This window comes from Callithrix jacchus, chromosome 11 (assembly GCF_049354715.1).
Source record: "Callithrix jacchus isolate 240 chromosome 11, calJac240_pri, whole genome shotgun sequence".
Lineage (NCBI taxonomy): Eukaryota > Metazoa > Chordata > Mammalia > Primates > Cebidae > Callithrix > Callithrix jacchus.
Genome location: NC_133512.1, coordinates 123455994 through 123463005, shown reverse-complemented (window position 1 = coordinate 123463005; position 7012 = coordinate 123455994). Strand labels below are relative to the sequence as shown.

At 44.6% G+C, this 7012-nt stretch overlaps 1 non-coding gene across 1 annotated transcript; it reads left to right on the top strand.

Annotated features, from left to right (window-relative positions):
- The first annotated feature begins 4437 nt into the window (after positions 1-4437).
- TRNAC-GCA (transfer RNA cysteine (anticodon GCA)) lies at positions 4438-4556 on the top strand. The gene is made up of 2 exons: positions 4438-4473; positions 4521-4556. It is a non-coding gene; the product is annotated as a tRNA-Cys (tRNA).
- Positions 4557-7012: the final 2456 nt, after the last annotated feature.

Here is a 7012-nt window from a genome sequence, read left to right as displayed (position 1 = left end):
GACCTTGTCTCAAAAAAAAAAACAAACAAACAAACAAACAGTCAAAAAGTTCTATCTTTTTAAGCCAAATAATGAAAATGTAGTGTGTAATTATAACATATGTAGAAGTGAAGTGGCATGACAGAGACCAGGAGTGGGGATATGAAAGTATATCATTAAAAGATTTTTGGCCGAGTACAGTGGCTCATCCCTGTAATCCCACACTTTGGGAGGCCGAGGTGGGTAGATTGCCTGCACTTAGGAGTTTGAGACCAGCCTGGGCAACACGATGAAACCCTGTCTTTACTGAAATACAAAAGAAAAAAAACTTAGCAGGACATGGTGGCCTGCACCTGTGGTCCCAGCTACTTGGGAGGCTGAGGAAAGAGAATTGCTTGAGCCTGGGAGGTGGAGATTGCAGTAAGCTGAAATCGCACCACTGCATTTCAGCCTGAACAACAGAGTGAGACTCCGTCTCCATAAATAAATAAATAAATAAATAAATAAATAAAATGTTTACACATTATACAAAGTGGTAACATAATACTTGAAAACAAACTATGATAAGTAAAGACATATATGTTATATGCCCTAGAGCAACCACCAAGACCAAAAAACAAAACTCATACACATACAAATACCAAAACAGTAAAAAGAATCATAGTTAAAAAAACAAATGAACAAAATGGAATGATAAAAATAATAAATTCATTCAAAAGGCAGAAAAACAGATTATGTAGTCAGGATGGTAGATTTAAACCCTAATATGTCATTAATCATTAAATATAAGTTTAAATTAAAAGGCATAGATTATCAGATTAAATTTAAAAACAACCAGCTGTATGCTGCATTTGAGAAACCCAGATTACATCTAATAACATAATAGCTTAAAAGTAAAAGGACAGCCAGGCACAGTGGCTCCTGTAATTCTAGCACTTTGGGAGACCAAGGCAGGTGGATCACCTGAAGTCAGGCCTAGCTAATTTTTTTTTTTTGAGACAGAGTTTTGCTCTTGTTGCCCAGGCTGGAGTGCAGTGCCACAACTCCTCGGCTCACCGTAACCTCCGCCTTGCGGGTTCAAATGATTCTCTTGTCTCAGCCTCATGAGTAGCTGGGATGATAGACATGCGCCATGATGCCCGGCTGATTTGGGATTTTTAGTAGAGATGGGGTTTCGCCACGTTGGCCAGACTGGTCTCAAACTCCTGACCTCAAGAGATCCACCTGCCTCAGCCTCCCAAAGTGCTGAGCCACTGTGCCTGGCCTAATTTTTGTATTTTTAGTAGAGATAAGATTCCAACATGTTAGCCAGGCTGGTCTCAAACTCCTGGCCTCAAGCAGTCTGCCTGCCTCAGCCTCCCAAAGTGCTGGGATTACAGGCATGAGCCACCATGCCTGGCTGACATAAGACTTTAAATAAATGTCTTTTAAAATGCTCAAGGAGAATACAGACAACTAAACAAAATCAGGAAAAAAATATATGAACAAAATGCAAAATGACAGTATCAGCAAGGAGATGGAAATTCCAAAAATAGAGCTAAACAGAAATCTGGAGATTAAAAATACAACAACTGAATTGAAAAGTTCGCTAGAAGTGTTCAACAGCAGACTCCAGCAGACAAAAGCAAGAATCAGCAGACTTGAAAACAGATCATATGAAATTATTGAGTATGAGGAAGAAAAAGAAAATAGAATGAAGAAAAGCAAACAGTCCTAAGGGACTTATCAGACACCATCCAAGTATACCCATGTATCTGTAATGGAAGTTCTGTAAGTAACTTTCTTACATAAAGTTACTTTCTACATAAAGGAGTAGAAAGCTTATTCGAAGAAATACTGGCTGAAATTTTCCAAATTTGAGGAAAGATATGGATCTACGAATACAAAGCCTCAATGAACTCTAAGTAGGAAAATCCCAAAAGAACCTGCACTGACTCCCACAGTCAAATTGTGGGAGAGGAAAGACAAAGAGAAAATCTTATCCTTGGAAGTTTCTTAGATGTTAGTTTTAAAATAGTATACCTGATGTTTTCTTTGTGGTAATTAACTCTTCCTATTTCTTTTTGTGATAGTTTTGATAAATTACATTTTTCTAGGAATTTCTCCATTTTCTCTAAATTTTCAAAGTTCGTAGCATAAAGTTGATAGTAATCATATCTTTTTCTTCTATATCTGTAGTTATGTCTCTTTTTTATTTATTTATTTATTTTCTTTTCAACCCCACCACCCACCTCTTTTTTATTTATAATATTATTTCTTTACGCTTTCCCTCTCTTTCTTGATTAATCTTGCTAGAGATTTGTCCTTTAGTCTTTTCAAGAAATGACTTTTGCCAGGCACAGTGGGTCACACCTTTAATCACAGCACTTTGGGAGAACAAGGCAGGAGGATCGCTTGAGCTCAGGAGTTTGAGACCAGCCTGGCCAACATGGTGAAAGCCTGTCTCTACTAAAAATATAAAAACTAACCAGGCATGGTGTCACACACCTATAGTCCCAACTACTCAGGTAGCTGAGGAAGGAGGATCACTTGAGCCTGGGAGTTTGAGGCTGCAGTGAGCTATGATTGCACTACTACACTCCAGCCTGGACACCAGAGCTAGACCCTGTCTCAAAAAAAAAAAAAAAGGATTGTTTTTCTAAATCTTCTACAATAAATCTTTGTTTGTCAATTTTTATTAACTCCTTTAAAAAAATTTTTTTCTGATGATATCCTTTTTTCCTTTAGTCTTTTTTTTTTTTCCTTTTCCCTGGTGCCTTTTGCTTGGAGTCTTAATTAGAATTAATTTCCCCTTTGACCCATCAGATTTACTCAATTATTTTAGTCAGAAAACATTATCTGTTTTAGGAGTTAGCAAACTTTTTTCCAACAGGGTAAACCTTCCTCCCAGCCCAACTCCATCCTGGGCTGCTCTTCTAGTCACATGATCCTTTGTCCTATTTGGCCCAGTTGGTCTTTGAGCTCATCCACTTTTTCCACGTGGCTCGGAGGCAAGGGTGAGATTTTTCTCATTTATCGTGGGAGAAAAGCAAGCTCTGCCAAGCCCAGAATTTCTGGTCTCTCCTGTCCCAGCACAAACCATTCACAGTCTTCCTGCAATTATTTCTGGTGCTGGGTTTTATTTCTAGGAAGCCTTCTGTCCCTCAGCCTCACCAGCCCTTGGCTTTTCAGCCTAGAAGCTCAGGCCATGTGAGGATTGCATGTTCGGCTGTGGGCATGGGGAATGCAGTGACTACACCTGGTTGGCATCCCATACCACAGCTCGGGTAGTGGGGAGGCCAAGAAGTGGGCTGAACACAGGCTCAGTCCTCTCTCTCCTTGCCCCTAAGGGCATTCTCTCCAGCAGGTGACTGGGCATGACCACTACAGTGCTGGTCTGAAACCAGTCAGTGGGTTCAATGGGAGGGTCGGCTGCCGCCGGAACACCCCAGCCCTCTGTGGGAGCATGTCCGTCTTTGGCGAGGTCACCCACTTCTCTCTGTTCTTTCTAACAGCATCTCTTCCCTTCATAGCCCTCAACCTGAATTTCTAAGACAGATGTTTAGATGAACTCTCAATGGTATCTTACATTTTTTAAATGTATTTGTATCTCCAAGGGTGCTGTTTCCTCCCTGAGATTGGAGGAAGGAGCCAGCTCTACCCTCAGCTTCTGTTCCCCCTGGAGAGGAGGTGAGAAGAGAAAGGGCTTCTCAGGCCTCCGCCCTTGCACTCCATATCAAGGAGTGCCAGGTTTGAAAGGAGAGGCTTCAGTTCCCCCCTGCCAGGGGGATAACAAGGAGCCACATTACTCAACCTCAATAAAGCACTTCCCTAGTTATCAGCAGGGCCCCAGGTCAGTGCTGGCTATTTCCATCAAGTACAGAGCAAAGGCCAAGCTCCGTGGCTTACAACTGTAATCCTAGCACTTTGGGAGGCCGAGATGGGAGGATTGCTTGAGCTCAGCCTGGTGGATCATTTGAGACCAGCCTGGGCAACACAAGGAAACCCCGTCTTTACAAGACATACACACACAAATACAGAAACAGAGAGTGTGTGTGTCTCTGTTAGCCCACAGTGAAGTGCACTGGTGTGCTCTCGCCTTACCGCAACCTCCGCTTCCTGGGGTTCAAGCAATTTTCCTGCCTCAGGTGCCTGCCACCACACCCAGCTAATTTTTTTGTATTTTTAGTGGAGATGGGGTTTCACCACATTGGACAGGCTGGTCTCGAACTCCTGACCTCACCTCGGCCTCCCAAAGTGCTGGGATTACAGGCGTGAGCCACCATGTCCATCCCAGGATGTCATTTTTCAAGTATTTCCTCTCAGTTTATTAGTGCCCAAGGGAAAAGCCAAAGCAGATGATAGATAATTAAGAAGGTGGGGCTTTAGAACACCCAGGGTGCCAGAACTCTAGTGCGGGTGGAACTTGATTTATTGAGTCACCATAAGTGGCCAAGAAAGGAGCTCCTGATAGGTGAAGGGGGTATAGCTCAGCGGTAGAGCATTTGACTGCAGATCAAGAGGTCCCCGGTTCTAAATCCAGGTGGAGCATCTGACTGCAGATCAAGAGGTCCCTGGTTCAAATCCAGGTGCCCCCTTCCCGGATGTTTTCTCACTTCCATTTAAAAGGAAATGTTGTGAGTCACAGTGTCACCACAAAAGATGAAGGAACTTTTAACGTTCCTCCCATGTTCCAGCTGACCACTAGGACAAAAAGCCCCTTTAGGAACTCCTTTGTCTTCAATGATGACCAAGTCCTAGCCAGGCATGGTGGCTCATGCCTGTAATCCAAGCACTTTGGGAGGGCAAAGCAGGGGATCCTGAGGTCAGCAGATCAAGACCATCCTGGCCAGCATGGTGAAACTCCAACTCTGCTAAAAATACAAAAAAAAAAAACCAAACCCAAGTCTCTGAGGAAATTCTAAATCTGTAAGTCTGAGAGCTGTGAATACAATTTGGCTATCAGGTATATGTCGGTGTATATATAGAAATGTTCCGCCGGGCGTGGTGGCTCACGCCTGTAATCCCAGCACTTTGGGAGGCAGAGGCAAGCGGATAACAAGGTCAAGAGATCCAGACCATCATGGTCAACATGGTGAAACCCCGTTTCTACTAAAAATACAAAAATTCGCCAGGTGTGGTTGGTGCGCACCTGTAATACCAGCTACTTGGGAGGCTGTGGCAGAAGAATTGCTTGAACCCAGGAGGTGGAGGCTGCAGTGAGATGAGATCATGCGACTGTACTCAAGCCTGGGTGACAGAGACTCCAGGCACAATGGCTTATGCCTGTAATCCCAGCACTTTGGGAGGCCAAGGCAGGCAGACCACGAGGTGAAGAGATCGAGACCAACTGGCCAAGATAGTGAAATCCCGTCTCTACTAAAATACAAAAATTAGCTGAGCGTGGTGGCGTCCACCTGTAGTTCCAACTACACAGGAGGCTGAGGCAGGAGAATTGCTTGAACCTGGGGGGTGGAGCTTGCAGTGAGCCGAGATGGTGCCACTGTACTCCAGCCTGGCGCCTGGCGACAGAACCGGACTCTGTCTCAAAAAAAAGCACAAACTCTTTGATGACATCCTTTGTCATGGTCCTTAACATGTAGTAACAGAGTTCAGTCCCCTCTCCTTTTCGGCGATGCCACGTAAAGGCCTTTAATCACCTTCTGGTTTAAAAGACGTGCTTGTAGGTAGAGGCAGTGGTTGAACATATCCTTGAGGGCTGTGACTGGAGGTTGCAACTTGGGGCTGAGAATGACATGGTCTCCTGAGACCCAGTGGGATCCTTACACATCCCTAGGGTTTAACTGCTGATATATTTGGAACTGAAAAAGCAAAGAGAACCAATATTTAGGTGCCTGGTGCTATGCTAGAAGCTTTACAAGGTTAATTCTCACAACCACACTGGAAGGTCTGCAGTAGTGTTCTCATCTGACAGCCTATGATGCAGACTTTTAGAGGATCAAAAGCCCAGCATGGCTGGGCACACTCCCAGCTGGCCTGAGTCCCGGCAGGTTCGGACCCTTTCTACCACCATCACACTGTAGAGCTTCTCCCCCTGTTTTCCTTTCCCTTCACAGCTTGTGGATTCTTTTATATTTCCAGGAAAGGTCAGTAGCTTTTCCTTAAGAGGAAAATTAAGAATTGGCCAGACATGGCAGCTCACGCTTGTTAACCCAGCACTTTGGGAGGCAAAGGTGGGGCGGGTCACAAGGTCATAAGAGCAAGACCATTGTGGCCAACATGGAGAAACCCCATCTCTACTAAAAATACAAAAACATTAGCTGGGTGTTCTGGCATGCATGGAAGTTGAGGTAAGAGAGTTGCTTGAACCCAAGAGGTGGAGGTTGCAGTGAGCTGAGATTGTGCCAGTGCACTCCAGCCGGGCGACCGAGCGAGACTATGTCTCAAAGAAAAAAGAGGAAAGTTAAGAATCCAGGTACCTGTTAGTGTTGTCCAGCAGCTTAGCTATGATCATTTCCATTGGCTCCGAGGTTCTCATGGCCAAGGGCAGGAGCACTTTGTCACTAACAGTAACTTTATCTTTCACAGAAGGACTCACTGGCTCAAAGATTAAGCAAGTTGATCTAGCCTATGACACCAGCTAAGCTTCCAGCATTTTTCAAAATTTTATAGAGATGGGGTTTTGCCATGTTGCCCACGCTGGTCTTGAACTCCTGAGCTCAAGCAATCTGCTGCCTTGGACTCCCAAAGTGCTGGGATTACGGTTATAGGCATGAGCCACTGCTCCTGGACAGCTTCTAATTGTTAAAATAATTTTGAATAGGGCCGGGAGTGGTGGCTCACGCCTATAATCCCAGCACTTTGGGAGGCCGAGGCAGGTGGATCACAAGATGAAGAGATAGAGACCATTCTGGTCAACAAGGTGAAACCCTGTCTCTACTAAAAAATACAAATATTAGCTGGGCATGGTGGTGCACGCCTGCAGTCTCAGTTATTCGGGAGGCTGAGGCAGGAGCATTGCTTGAACCCAGAAGGCGGAGGTTACAGTGAGCCAAGATGGTGCCATTGCACTTCAGTCTGGGTAACAACAGTG